The sequence below is a fragment of the Ptychodera flava genome, chromosome 2, assembly GCF_041260155.1.
Source record: "Ptychodera flava strain L36383 chromosome 2, AS_Pfla_20210202, whole genome shotgun sequence".
In the NCBI taxonomy this organism is placed as follows: domain Eukaryota; kingdom Metazoa; phylum Hemichordata; class Enteropneusta; family Ptychoderidae; genus Ptychodera; species Ptychodera flava.
Window position 1 is genome coordinate 36283222 of NC_091929.1, and position 16122 is coordinate 36299343.

A 16122-nucleotide genomic window follows, 5' to 3' on the forward strand; every position below is an offset into this window, starting at 1 on the left:
TCAGAGATCACCATTTTTATCCCAGTTTTCTCGGCCACATGTTTGAGGGTAAGGCATACCAAATCTGTTTGTATGCACCTCTTATCACAATAACCAAGTTGCTTGTTTGTAAAGCGAAGAGTTCTTATGATTGAAGTTTTTGGCAGAACATTTCAGTAAAATCACGTTTGCTAGTCATAGTAAGACGTCAGGGTAATATGCTACAACACCTACGACAAGAGCGATATAGAAGTTCAGCAACCCCCCACGTTGAATGTATTTTGTCTCAAACTACCCATCGAAAGACGCAAAACGACGCGTGGAGATTTGCCAAATGTTTTTGTGACAAAAGACAATTTTCCAAAGGAAAATTCGTTTATATATTTTTATTATATCGATTTATACTTATACTGGTTATGACAACAGAGGCGTTGGCAGCGACGACATATAGACGGTCTTACCTAATATAACTGACACTAAGCTCATCGCCAGTCTCGAAACCGACGACACAACTTTCGATATAAAATAAATCGTGACTATCTTTCTAGAACGTACAGCTTATATTTTGGGGTGTGGATTTGGACGACCGTTGTTCTAGTTATCTTATTTTTTTCGATAAGCCTCGTGTAATTTGCTAGAAATATTGAAAAAAGTTTTTTAATCTTGAAAGCCAAGGATGAGTTTCTTTACCCAATATTTCCTCGTGTTGTTCATACCAGTGTCATATTTCGTATAATTAACGGGATTTGAGCGAATAGCTAAGTAAATGGTACAATGTGTCATAGAGAAGATAGTGTGTATATCGTCGACAATATTTGTGCGACTAAACTCATACGGTATCATCTAAGCAGCAAAGGCTCTCAACTGATAAAATAATTTATGACCGAGATTGATATGTTTTTCCAGAACGGAAGGCAAGTCAAAAGAAAGCCTTTTTTAGTAAAGTTATTGGAAGAGCGTAATGCTTTAAAAGTATGACTTGCAGTATCCATGCTGCAGTCACGCAATGCTTGAATCGTGTGGCGAGATAAAGCAATGTTTGATATTGTCCCGACTCGATGTGTCACGATTTTGAAGAACTCAGACTTTACCTCGCTAGTGAAATTCCAGTGTATCTGTACTACAAGTATCCAGTAAGATTTCAGACTATTGTAGAAATAATTTCATTTGCTTGAAGCTGGCTTATGGTACAAAAGCATCAAAATCCAAAACCACAAAACAATAATTACGTATACCATAATATTAATTATATGTTCATGTTTCTTAACTCAAAAGAGGTATACTCTGTGAAAGCTTCGTACATTCATTGAAATGTGCACAATCCTGCATATTCTATCGAAAACACGAGTTGACGTGTACCATCCGTAAACACTGAATCCAGGATATTAGATCGGCGTGTGGCGAAGATTAGGGGATTCAGCGAAAATTCTGGCAGGAGCATATTTGTACCAGTGAAGGGTGTTCAAAGGTTCGCAGAAGTCATTTTTGAAAGTATTAGTGAAAATGTGGTCATGGACACGTGAATCAGATATGGGGATTGATCGAAGTCTGCATCCAAAGCTTATCAAAGGATAAAGGTATCGCCTTTGTCTGATAACTATAACAAAGTGGCAGATTCCTATGAATTTCGCAAAAAGATAAAAACCAAAAAAAAACATGAGAAAAGACTTACTTTAAGTAAATTAATACCGGTATATAAAGGATTGAACTGAGAAGTGGCGATAATTTTGATGTTTGTACTTAACCATTTTCTCATAATAAAATAGGTTCAATTTATAAAGTATCATTATAATAATTTATTAAAAGGAGAGTTCAAGACATTATTCATCTCGTCAGCGAAATGACATAAATCGTATAACGATATAAAGAGTCGTTCGCCTTATTACTGAGGGTTGGGAGAATCGTTTTAAGAACTTAATTACAATGCTAGTTTTTGCAAAAATACAGGCGTTTTATAGACAAATGTTTATGGAATTTGATTCATTTATTCAACACCAGATACAAAGATAAAATATAATGACGTCGTTAAGTGAAGAATAATGCAACATTGCAACAAATAAATTTTCTGTAAGTTTCAGGGTTTTATTGCGTGCACTTTTCAATATTCAAAGTCAAACAAAATGAATAAAAACAATAAACGAAAGAACGTTTGGTGTATACTTTCTGAGAGAATGCCTCGATGAACTTCGGTAGCCGAGATATCTTGACAACGTATATATTTAATTCAATGAATGGTAACGTGCAACCAATAAATAAAATAAAATAAAAATGCTTTAATAAGTACAGGCACTTAACCTACAACTGAACCATTGACTTTTCACTCAATAAGCATTTTTATCTACGTTTAAGGGTAACCAAGTAACTATCACTCGCAAGCAATAGGCTTCATAATGTTATTGTTTACATTAACCTATGTCAACAATGAATGAATAATATGCTCAAACATCGTACGAGGGAGTGTAAAATACAACACTACTGTAAGTTACACTACTGCAGACTGGGTCGATTGCTGCGCAAGTTGATCTCCAGGCATCCCGACAGAACAAGAAGTTGCCTTTTTCAGAACATAATTGCGAGAAAATGCTGCAAAAGTTAATACAATTATTACATATAGGCAGAGCAGGTCACGGAGCATATACTCAACACAAAGCGGAGGGCTAGACAAGGCGATAATGTCCTCGTGCATTGACATCTTTAAGCGCTAATGTAGTAATAACTTATCATTCTACATCTTGCATTCTTTACTGGAGAATCAAATTTGCAATCTTGACGACCAAAAATGGACATGCAGAAGCATCTGCAACACTATCAGTTGTCTAATGCATATATCCATGAATATTTTTCAATTTAGGGCGCCATGGAATTAGTATGTTGGCCGTTTGATATTTTCACCTCCCTGTGGTGTTATATATTTACTTTTCGATACTCTTATTCAAACTTTGTGAATTCTGAAAGAACATACTTACTAGTAGGTTTTCAAGCAGTCTAGTTAGCGTAACAGCCAGAAAACGTCCCATGACGATCAGCATATTACATTTTCTATTTATAGGTTATCATTACATCTGTTTAGGTTTGAGAGAAATGCTAACTTATCTGGTATATCCAAATTACATTTTCGAATTACCGTGGAACGTAACACAGTCGAACGACGGTTCATGTGATATTTGTGATGTCACTTGCCAGGCTTACAAACTCTCACCTGATCCCAAGAGGCAACAATTTAAAATCGCGAAACACCAAATCAAATTTGAACTTTCAGGAGCAGGTTAATAAAATGCATACATGCTACAATGAAGTTGTTTATTTAATATGTTTATTTATTTTCTTTTATTTATTTATTTATTGTTTGTTTGTATGTATGTTTGTTTATCTATCTATTTTTCATTGATGTATCTATTTATTAACAAATAAGTCAATATATTGAAATAAGAGCATTTGATCTACGAAGTACAATGAAAAATTGCAACTTCGTGCATCAGATTTGTTGCTTAATGACTTTATATGATACTCAAACGAGACGATTATGACTGAACGTTATTCATGAAATTTTAATTCTGGCGTATGTCGCTTTCTCAGAGTGGTCACTGTAGAGTTGATATTTCTTCTCGGAAATAAATGTGTAATTTATTCCATACATAAATGACACACTCAGTTTAAATTTATTCACATCCGTCAGGCTGGTAATATATATTTTGCTGATTGAGGTAACTTTACTTAGAACTGGTCATTTCTACAATTCTTTTCACCGAGACAACAATCTTCTAGCTGCAATTGAATAAATTGACCCACCATTGCCAGCAGAATACGATGAAACCACTGATCATCCTCCTCTGACAAGATCAAGAGAAGCCGAACCGAATGTAGAAGGAATAACTAGTTTGAATTTTACTATGACATTTCAAGTTCAAGGGAGACTCAGCCAGAACGGAAAGATGTTCAAAGACTGAAGGTAATAGTTAGGAGTTATCAGTTTGAACTATCTAGATCATGATATTGCAGTAATGAACCATTTAAAGCTGCATTGTACAGCATAATTAACCTGGGCGGTATTTCTGTTAAGGTAAATGATATATTTTTTGACATTCCCTTCTGTTGACTATTCATTATTATATTTCGCTTAGACGGCATGTGTCTGACTTGGAATTTATATTATTTAGATCATGATATTGCAGTAGTGAACCATTCAAAGCTGCAATATACGGCAGAGTTAATGTGTATTGTGTTTCTTTTAAAAGGTACATGATACATTCTTTGACATTCCATTATTTCGATTATTCATTCCTACATTTTGCTTCGGTGGCATATGTGTGACTGGAAATAAAATTCTCATGTTATGTATCAATTTCAATTGTATATTGCGTAACTTAATAAGTTTCCCTAACTTCAGTTGTCACCTTCAAGAAAGTAAATATTTGCATACTATTTTCTTGCTATTTGACCATGGACATAACTTCATCGGCTTTAAATACATAAACTACTCTAAAAGATTTAAAACAGGAAATAATTCATCAGATATCTGATTCTGTAAGGCTTAAGCTTGAGGGTATTCAATTGCTAGATGTAGCTACTACTTTATTCACTTTCGCAATTGTATTCACTTACCGAGCAATACTTAATCTTCATAATGAAATATTCTTACATAAGTTTCTCAGACGGAAGAAGTTACATCAGTTACTACTATGTATGGTGATCACATATCTGTCTGGTTGAAAGCCTTTGATGTCATCGGCAATAGAAGGGAAGACTCGGTGAAAATCTACTTGGACTACACTTTACCGCTGATCATGAATTTTGGCTGATCATGTCAGAATATGACTGGAACCTCGGGTACCAAAAGATCTGATAATGATACCATTGTCCAATACGAACACCTTTCTTTGAATGGTCAAGTCCGCCATTTCATGATTTGGAAAGTGACAGACTATCCTCACAGGTCAAAGTCGATAATAACGGCAAAGAGTGGGGACCTCGCTGAATGAAGGTTGAATTGGCTTATTTCGATTTTAAATTAAAAAAAAATGAATTCTGCCAGCTACTATGCAGATATTAAAAATGTCCGGTTCATGATTTGTTTCATATGAGCTGTTGTATTTTTTTGAACCAAAACCAGCTCTGACGTAATGTAATAAGTAGGAGCACACATTTACGATGGTGCCTCACACCCATACTTCATTCATTTCCTTTTTCTCGTAAACTAAAACGATAAGGAAAGTATGCACGTTTGATATAATGCAGGTAATTGTTTTTTTACCATTTTCCTATTACGGAATTTTTATTGATTCATATGACGATGAAAGTGGAATCAGTTTGTTACAGTAGCAGCTGCTGGATATAGATGAACCTTTTATCGTGTAAGGAGAGGGAGACATTAGGAAGACTTATCCATCGGTACTCTGTACATTTTGTATCGGAGAATGGACTGTATACTTTGTTTTTTTTACAATACTTTTCCTTAATGCCCGGCTACTAATTCATCGATTTACCCTTCTGCAAAATATTGGAAATGCTAATATGATATTGTTTTGCTCCGTTCATCTAATGTGATTGATATGAAGCTGCCTTTAAATACGGTCTCTTTCAGGACTATATTCTTCTAAACAGAACTTCACGAAATACGATATAAGTAATATACAAATTTACTTTATCATTTACTTGATAGATCCTGATGATGAAGAGTGTCCACCTCAAACTTGTCACTGCTTAATAAGGAACAACCTTGATTTGTGTTTTTACTCCGGTTATAGCAGATTATTTGATCTGAACACCATGGTAAATGTTCCTCGAGGTGTATTCAACTGTGCCTTTAAAATATTGGTGTACAGCAATGCTATGAAACAAATCGAAGAAACGTTACAATTTACCATTCAGCACAGGGTTCAAATGGTAAGTAATAGCCAACGAAGTTTTTGTGAGACATTCGATTACATAATGTATCATAAAACTATCTCAAGGAAACAGTAACTATAGAAAAAAGTTTAAGTAGCATCAACGATTCGAAATAACATTGATTAAAATAATCCACAAGGGTAACACGACATAGAAGTGGATTACACAATTCACGGGACGTCTAGCAAATTTACCTAAGGTGTTTGCTTTAGATTGTCTTTCAACCTGATTACATTATGCTCTTTCTCGTTTGAATTGTTGCTAGGTTATGTGTAGAGCAATTTACCAACAAGTCTGAATGTAAATTGGAATAGCGAGTCCATATCTTTCACAGAGTTTGAAGTTTAATTCGTTTATGATGTTCCATAATCGTTTTAGTCTACTGGAAACCCAGGACTTGGGGAGAATTACACTTCAAGGGACAGGTTGTGGTCAACTCTCTGAGTGAACAATTAAACATTGAGATGCCGAAAAAGGTTATCATAATTAGAAAGATCGGGCGTTTCCATTGTAGGTCAGCTCCACGACCCGGGTAGATGTGAAACATAGGCTCGAGTGTGTAAAATAAGTGTTTCCTCTGTTTTGAAAGATAACAAGTTCATTTCGCGAAAGTTATTGGCCTGCAAACATGTCGTTCACCGTTAGAAATCTCGCCAGTATTCAAGGCAGCTCTTGATGGAGTGGCCGCGTGGTGTACGTAACGAGAAGCTCTACGGCATCTATGAATTCAATTTTTATATATTTGCCTTACCAATCAGAATATCTCCAAGAATCACAAAATGTCCTTAGAGTCTCCTATGCCAAATTTACCATCATAGAAAGGATTTATTGATAGATTAGGGAAGACTTAAAGTGAGCAGCAACCATTCCAATGAAAGAATTTTTCGTTACTGGCGTGCCTAAATTATGCCTTAACTTGGTTTGAGGACCAAAACGACAGTTTGACTTTCTTGAGACTTTGTGGACTTTGTATCCGAAATTTACACGAAAGATGACTGTGCCCTATCTAGAGTCACTGTTCGAATTGGTCACACTACATTTGCACAGTCGTGTATTTTCAGTAGCGGAGCAGGAATTTTGTGACTCATTTATGGCTACACTCGATATACTTCACTATCTCTAGAGATTTTTAAAGCAACAGGAAACTTGCCATACAACGGTTCTGTCATGATACTGTCGACTAGGTCTTTACTCTTAAATCCTAAAAACTAGAGGCAGAAAACAACATTTTGACAATGATTACAAGTGGCATTTTGGAGTGTCATAACTTCATATGAACTTACCACGGCGTACGCCTAGCCTTAAGTAGTTCCGGTGACAGTGTAAAATGAATAACATGTGTCATGTGTAAATACGGTATATATCAGTTATCATTAAACAGTTGGAGAATGGAAATTCCGGCATAGCATCTCTGATAATTATTGACACTAGCCAATATAAGTATTATTTGTAAAATTTATTTTATTGTTGGATGACCATTTTGCATATCCCACACCCTACTAAAACAAACAAGTAAGTGATAATAATCGGAAAGAATATCTTGGGGTAAACAATGGCTAGATCCCGAGTTATCTTAACACGTTTTCACAAAAAACATAACTTCTAAAAAATGCTTTTTATTTATAAATTGGTCATTTGGTTTGCATCGTTTGTGAATGAAAATAGGCAATTGCCAGTTAAGATATGTTCACAATACCATTGCCTTTACTTTGATACCGTGGCATCAGACAAATAGTGAAGTATTTCATTATACAAAGGCAAACAATTTAAACTTATTATCTTGAAATGTGATAACCAATGGTAAAAACAAAACAAAATTGCGAGATGATGTATCTTCTACATTTATCACCAAAACATGTGGATCCTATACATTCTTTCCACGGTAAACAGACTTTGAAATACACTAATCTACTACTGAACAAACTGTAAGGACATTCTACCGAATATAAAGTTTCGTATTTTGCATTATACACGATGAACAGGAATATACGGAAAGTGATTAGATACTTCCTTCTGTGAAGGAACCGTGCTTCTAGATAGGTATCAACGTAAAATGAGCACTTAATATGCTGGAAAGGAAATAGTGAACGAAAACAAACTTATTTTGGTTATAAACAGGTACTACACATGAATTATCAATGAAAGGGTAAAATAAGAATAAACACCCTTGAATACATTCTGATCAAAAGCAATGTTAACAATATGATGTAGAAATGCAAGACCGAGACAAAAGGCATTAAACATAGATTAGTTTGAAAGTATCATTAAAAAAACATTAAGATTTAACATTAAAAATCTAATGATGGGTGTAACAGAAACAGAAAACAAATGCGCTTATGTCGAACGTCGATCTGGCTCAGTTTTGCTTCAGGCCATTAATTTCTTTCCTGTCATAACGTTCGGTTATAATTCATTAAAACATGCACAAGCCAAGTTTGTCGTCTCCGAACAAAAATACGGGATTTATTCTCTGGTCGTTCTACGTCACGACAACCCGCGTCTATGTCATCAATTTTGGTGCGTCGGACCTTTTTTTTGTCGATCTTCGGTGTGCTCGTAAATATGTAAACAAACAACATGGCGACCGATGTTTCTCCCACGATCAAAAGTCATGTAATGAAATCGATATTTTCACAGACTACGACATTACTAATCCGAACAATGTAAACACAAGAGTGTACCGCCTGTATATTCCGAAGGAATTACGTGAATAATTTGCGGAAACAACGAACTCGAAGTGGTCGCGTATAGCCTACCGTGGGTTCCGTACGCATTGCAAACAGGCGCGACCTTTACAGTGTTCGCGCCGTCGAGATTCAGTCGATATTTGTTCCCGAAAAATAGCGTATCTTCGTCTGTGATAAATTTCTAGGACTATGCTATCTTTGAAATAGATTAAAACTTTGCGAAGATAGCCTACGTGTAGACCGAGAGCTGTCATTTGCTCCACACACGAACGAACGTGAGCGCTTACGCACACGACGGACGACTGGAAATGATTGACAACTTGTGCACGGCGTACTGATATTTATTCCTAAAGTAGTTCAAAGTTTAAACGCGGAATCGTCATGGAAAACTTATTTTATTTTGCAAAAAATAACGAATTCTTGGCTTGTGCATGTGATAAGTATATTATTCCCTAATATTTTTCTTCGTTCAGCTCGGAAAATACTCGTGACGTAATGACCGTGTCACCACTCGTCTTCGACTCGTGGTGACACGGTCATTACGTCACTCGTATTTTCCTTCGCTGAACGAAGAAAAATATTAGGGAATAATATCTAATTAAAACACGGGGCCGTAAATATGTTTCTTCTTCAAGGTAGAACAGATTCTTGGGGACAGATATTCGGACTCTCTAGCTTTTACAATTCTCTTCTGATATACCACATGTTGGATTCATTTTAAAGCGCTTACTGTAAGAAAACTTTTCACCGGCTTAGTTTTTCGAAATTCGAAAATTTTTATTTTTCTCCATTGAGTTAACATTGGGATGGCGGCAATTTTGAATTTCGAATATCGGTAAATCTTCGGTAATTTGTTTCTCTAGTACCAAAATTTGCATTGTAACCCCTTATTTTTATTCTTGATTTTGAAAGAGAATGATTGAAAGATTCATTGAGGAAAGTTAGAGCAAAAGTTTAAGTTTTTCACTTTCGAGGTGCATATTACCTTAAAGTCCTCAAGTTGAATAATAACACATGAGAGCGAGGGCAATATCACGATTTATTGCCTGCCAAAGGGATGGTGGTCATGATCGAAATATTGATGATGCCCGAGCCGTAGGCGAGGGCATCATCAGTATTTTGATCATGACCACCAGCCTGAGGGCAGGCAAAAATCGTGATATTGCCCTAGCTCTCATGTGTTATTATTTTTATTACACCGAACAAGCAAACATGCAAAGACACAAAAACACAAAGACTTCTTCGAGTACAGTTCGCCTTTCTGAGTCCGGACCTCAGCGTAACTTGTCAGTGCCGAGTCCAGGGTTGCCGCTGAAAGTTTGCCGATCTCTTCGGTGGCGTATCCAAATTTTGTTGCTTGCATAGTCGCTGAACACAGAAATTGCATTCCTTGTTGCCATTTTCGTTCGTTTGCTGTTTACTTGCATCAAAATATCGTCTAACTGTGCCGGTAACAGCTCTGCATGACGTTCCGCAGTGATAGTAGCAAGTACAAGCGAACGACAATTTGTTACGCGCAGAAAGGATGCGCAGTAAGTACCAGATATGAACTGAAAATGCTAAGTGTTTCATTATATATTGCAGTTATGTGTAAATTTGAACCTTTGCCACAAGTTTGCAACTTCATTGAAAGTATTATGATCAACATAATGAACAATATTCACCATCGATTAAATCTAAAAGGTCATGAAGTATACAAATATGTTATTAGCTGAAATCAAAATATTAAATGGTGTGGCTTGCATACTTTTTGCTCATTTGCATAATTAATGATTTTAGAAAAAACGGATATACATTAAAAATGACTACACACAATTTGATGAAATTTACTACAAATGTTGATCACACCGAGATATATCAGCTGTAGGAACCATTAAGGGTTGACATGAAAGATAAATGCTAATTTGCATATTTCATGAACTTCCTAGCTAGGGATATATGTCTGATTCGACTTGATCAAAATTAACTTGGTATGTACATTAAAGATACTTTGATCTAACATTATTGAAAGTCATTTTGTCACCTGTAGCAGATTTTCTCCCCTGCCATTAATTATGCAAATGAGCAAAAGTATGCAAGCCACACCCACCAAAAACCAATCAGTTCTTGCCATTTGCTAACTGAATATATGTACCAGAATTGATTCTGATCTGATAAGCCGCTTTTGAGATATTGGACCAACAGACAGACAGACAGACAGACACACAGACGGACAGATAGACAGACATCGCTGCGACATATGCTCACGTGTGTAAACACGTGAGCAAAAAATGACGTCATCCATGTAATATGAAATGCAGAGGGCATCATCATGTTCGCAGAGGGCATCATAACGTTCTTCTACATGTCATGTGAGTCGTGTTTAAGCAATGGTAGTGCACGCTGAATGAGTGAGGTGTAATAATTATCTATAGAGAACGGTTCCACGAATGTAATTGTCGATTGTTGTAAATTATATCAGGCTCTATGTGTTGATGGTTGAGTCTTTCTGATGATGCTTTCACACATTTGCAGATGGTGGAGTCTTTCTGATGATGCTTTCACACTTTTGCAGAAAATTGAAAAGGAAAAATATATCTTTATTCACAAAATGAGAGCACGATAACGGAAATTAAACAGCAAGTCAGTTATATCACGCTTATTGTAAAAGTATCATGCATCTAGTGGCACAAGCAACATATTTATGGGGTTGGTCGTGTCAGAGAACAATAAACCAACATCACGAAAATGTACATTTGAGTAATTGAATTTTTACGATACAAATGCGGGCTGATTGACAGATGATATAGTTTGCATAAAAGAATGTGGTACGAATAAATCATTCAAGTGTAAAATATGTGTAATGATCTGGTGAAATTCTATTTTTTCAGTTTTGTTCTTTATGGTTACTTAAAGTTTACTTGTACATTTTTACATATAGTCATTGCAGTCTTGCGTTGATTTCATTGACCAAAATGCTTTACAATGGTGTGTTCATCGAAAAATCGTGAGTTAAAGTCGCCATGCGATTATTAGATTATCACTCATTTGTGTTTAATCGCCACTTTGTTGTAACTCTCCCTTTAGTATTCTAACATATTCATTATCATTCTCTGCTTCTGTCTTGAAGGACTTTAATCGCTCCTTCATTTTCTCTGCATTGTTAAACCTTTCACGTATGTGAGCTGGATCCAGCATTTCTGTGATACGCCTCTGCCATTCCTCAATATCTTTTTGTCGTTCTGTGTCGTCCAGCCCTACATCAACAACCATTTCCTTTCCTGCTAGGTCGAAGTTTTTCTTCATGAATTTAGCGAGACCGGAGTGTTTGGTGATGAGAACAGGAAGTCCTGCTGCGATGGCCTCCATACCGACCATGCAAACGGCTCACTCCTCGATGGCATAATGACCAGGTGGCTTTGCTGCAGATCTTTCATTATTTTCGTCTGTGATTCATATGGATGAAATGTAATTTTAAGGTTCCCTGACGTTTTGTATTTATGAAAAACATCTTTACTTTCTTCATACTTATCATCTGGGACTCCCCTGATATCCAACTCCGGCGGATTATCCCTTTTCTCGTCGCAAACTTTATTCAGGGCTTCGATAATGATGTCATATCCTTTTGAGCGATCGGCAACATCGACGCGACCGAACATAAGGATTCGAATAGGGTGGTTTGGCTCGGGTGGTATCACATGCAAATTAAAGAAACCTTCATCAGGATATGGAATATACTCTACCACTTTCTTTCCTATTACCCGAATCTTACGATCGTAGTGGTCATATATACGGGGACCAATTGCGAAGAAGGCGTCTGATTTGTTTGCACAATCGATGACGCTATCTTCTTTCGCGTCGGTGGTCCTCGGGTGATTATCGTCTTTGAAAGGCTCGCTGTCTTCCGGTATTATGTGAGCAAACTGGAATACCCGCTTTCCACCCAGTCTCTCTTTACCGATAGCGAGTGCACCCTCTGCCGTTACCGGTATGTGGCCGATAATGACGTCAGGATTTATTTCCCTAAGAACCTTATCAGGAAATACGTTTCATGAGCAATATTGATACAATCTAAGTTAAGTTTGCATTTCGGGACAGCCTCTACTATATGTATGCTTTTGTTCTTTGCATCCAACTGATCTTCGGTTGACGGTTTTTTTAATGTTGTCACGTGGACGTCGAAACCAGCCTTTTGGGCTTGTATGGCGATTTGTCGGTGAACGGTTGAAATGCCACCTTTCGACGTTCCCCATTCATCGTTCAAGATAAGAACACTTTTTCTGTGGATAGATAATGTAAAAAGAATGCCAGGTTATAAGAACTTTTTTCCCCTCGCAATTTACTGATATTTCTCTAGGGTCACTTTCCGTCATCACGATAAATATGCCTTTTACTCTCTTTTGTGCACAAAACATGTTTTTGCTGTTTCTCTAATCTTTCTGATTCAGTGGCAATAATATCATTTTAGCTATCGAACATGTTTTCGTGCATATTGTTTGCGTTTTTAAATGTCATATGCACGTGTCCCTTATCTGTTCAATAAAATTTTGATAAGTATCTTAAACAAAAAGTATATAGGATGTGCATATATTGTGGCTTAGAAGACATTTGATTCACCGGTGGTACAAATTTAAAACCTAAATCAATCATGTCTTGACAGAGAATCGTTTTGGCGCAGTAAAACTTATCTGGCCAACGTACACTTTTGGTGTCTTGAATGAAGGAGACAACATCGTTTCTATTCAAAATGTGTTCTTTAGAATACCTGATGTTTCCGCCTGCACTACCATTCTGAACGTCTCCTGGGTCTGCGAAATGAGTACAATTGATTAGACAAAATTAGAAAGTCCACCGTATACATAAATTATAGTAATTTTGATTTTTAATCAATGGAATGATACAAAAATTATCGATAGAAGGAAAACATTGAGATTAAAGAGTGTAAAATATATTGAACTTTATAACTTGCAATTGTTTTACATTTTCAATTTTCAAAACTTAGATCATGCACATCATGCACATTTCCTTAATTAAATCTTAAATTAAATCTTCGTTTTTTTTTCTCCGGTGATAAATAATAGTTTCGAATGAGTCGACTTTCTACAATACTCTGTAATTGCACTGTCTGGTGACAGACAGTTATTTTAGATGAATTCTGTCGGTGAAGTGATTCTTGAACTCAGATTACGGTACAATGAGAAGAGGTACCATTGGTACCTTTTAAATACAAACAAAAATACAAATCGCTTTGACGTATTTTTATCCGAATATTTGAAACCAGTTACGAATTACTTCTTAAGAGCTTTATCTTTGTAGGAAACAAGAAATGAAAGAAAAACGCTCACCCGCCCCTGCTTGTTTAGATGGTTGAGGTCGAGCTCCAGTATCTGATACATCTGTACGTTGAGATTCCTGGAGGCCTGCCTTTGACGTTTCACTTTAGAACTTGTCGTGCCTGTTGTCGTGAGATTTGTTAAAGTTGAATTAAAACTTAACCGAAATCACATTTAAAACCATATAAGCTGTATGATCCTTTGGAAGTTGTACCTGATATCATTGATATACTACATTACTTTGCATGCCTAGAATTACGCATATCTAAATTATGATATGACGTGATTTAGTTCATTTGTGTCAGGGAATTAATAGTCCGTTGTATTTTACATTCTGCTTTATGCAACCGTATCTTTTGAGTTTATTATCTTTGAGAAAAAAAACCGAATCGTGTAAAAGTTTACGAAATATGTAGGATATTTGCATTCCAACCCTGAACAGTGTTGCAAAATTGAAAAATATACCTCTGAAAAAATTATTGGCTGATAACCCTTTTTAGCCTTCAAATAAGTAGTGGAAAACGAAAATTCGCATGCATGGCTAACCTTTTACAGTTTTGTTCGATTGTAGAGTCTTGCCTTTTTTAATGTATCTAATGTTTTATGTTGTTGTTTCTTCTCATTGATCGAGTTTTGTAATCTTATATTTCATATTTTTGATTTAGATATTTTGACCGTCAGTCATCTTACTCTACGTGGTTGTAGGTTCATGTTTCTTAGCTGTGCTATTCTAACAGTGTTGTGAGAATGTTTATGTTTTGACTTGCTGCAGCTTATATTGGTAGACGCTGTCACTGTGTCCTTACGCTACGTTTCGTTTGTTTGTTTGTGAGGTCTTGCCTTCACTAATGTAACTTTTCTGGTTTTGTTTCTTCTTGCTAATAGAGTTTTGTAATTTTAGAATTTGTGTTTTTGATCGAGATTGTCGTTGGTTCAACCTTGTGTCGAAGACACTGTTAAAGCGTCATTACTGTTCTGTTGTTTGTCAAGTCTTGCCCTTCACTCATGTGTTTTGTTTCTTGTGTATGTGATCAACACGATTGGAACTAATTTGGGATAATTGGGGAGTGAAGGGTAATTTAAACCTGCAAATGTAAGCTCATCTGCTTTTCTTTGTAAGTTATGCACTTGTTTTTTTATAAGTAATTTGTTATATTACAATATTCAAATATAAGCCATCTAACACTTTTAAGAAATTTGGAAAATATGAAGAGCCAATTATCCCAAAATTAGTTCCGATCGGGTTGATTATCCTTTGTATTGGAATGTCGCATTTTGATTGGTTGTTTGTGAAGCCTTGTGACAGTGACACTGTTGGTAAATTCTAGTCGGTCGGAAACTGGATAATTGGAAGAGCCGATCGCTTACTATGACTATCAACATGAGCCAAGCGCATCTTCTATTCAGGTAATGAAGTAAACTATGATAACTGATAGATGGGGTACATAACGTCGTTTTAAGCCAGATCAAGGATTTGCTCGCCGTCACGTTCTGTTTGGGCGCGGAGCTGTCATGCTATTGGCAACCCTAGAATTTGATTTGTGCATAGTTAATGAAGTACAGTATGATAAAAGGGTCCAAGGTCAAAAGCAACTCCAGAGTTTAGCTGTGTAACTACTCTGTTGTCTAGTAGCTGTAAATAGCCAATATCATATAAAATGCAATGTCGCGGTGTCCTCGAAACCCACTTCACCTTGACACGGTCGATGTGCTAAACGATGACACTTTTATGATCACAGCGAGATCTTAAACCAAACACATGCTTAGCAAATGCTGAGCATATAAATAGCGCCACTACTCTCGCGAGAAAACTTGAGGTAAGGTCTTTTGCCTCGATGCAGTACTGATCAGTATGTTCTGTTTTATTGGTGAATTTAATATTTTGCAAATCTCTTGAAAGAATTTCGTATCTTTGAATAGTTTTGTCAGGTATTTAGCTTTGCATAATGTTTGGGTAAACGTCTTTCCATACTGTGAAACTTACTGGGCCTCGTCTTTAGGAACAGCAGGACATCTTTCAAGAGTTACTGGTCCAGCATGAAAATAGCTGGTCTCGGGCCATCCGGTTAGTGTGAATTTCGCACGATGTCCTCTTCTGACTCTTATGTAGGCCAGAAAGAGGTGTGGCCATAGCTTAACTACAGTGGTAAAGGACAGGTCAAAGGTCATTTAAAATGTGCAATAACAATACTTATAATTCCTTTTTCAAAATAGACATTGCATGTGACTTTGAAATTATTTGAAGTCATTTCCTCACG

The 16122-nt window shown here is 36.3% G+C and overlaps 1 protein-coding gene across 2 annotated transcripts in view; it reads right to left on the bottom strand.

Annotated features, from left to right (window-relative positions):
• Window positions 1-16122, bottom strand: part of LOC139119874 (arylsulfatase B-like) — a 269229-nt gene that overhangs the window by 26072 nt on the left and 227035 nt on the right. The window lies entirely within an intron of this gene.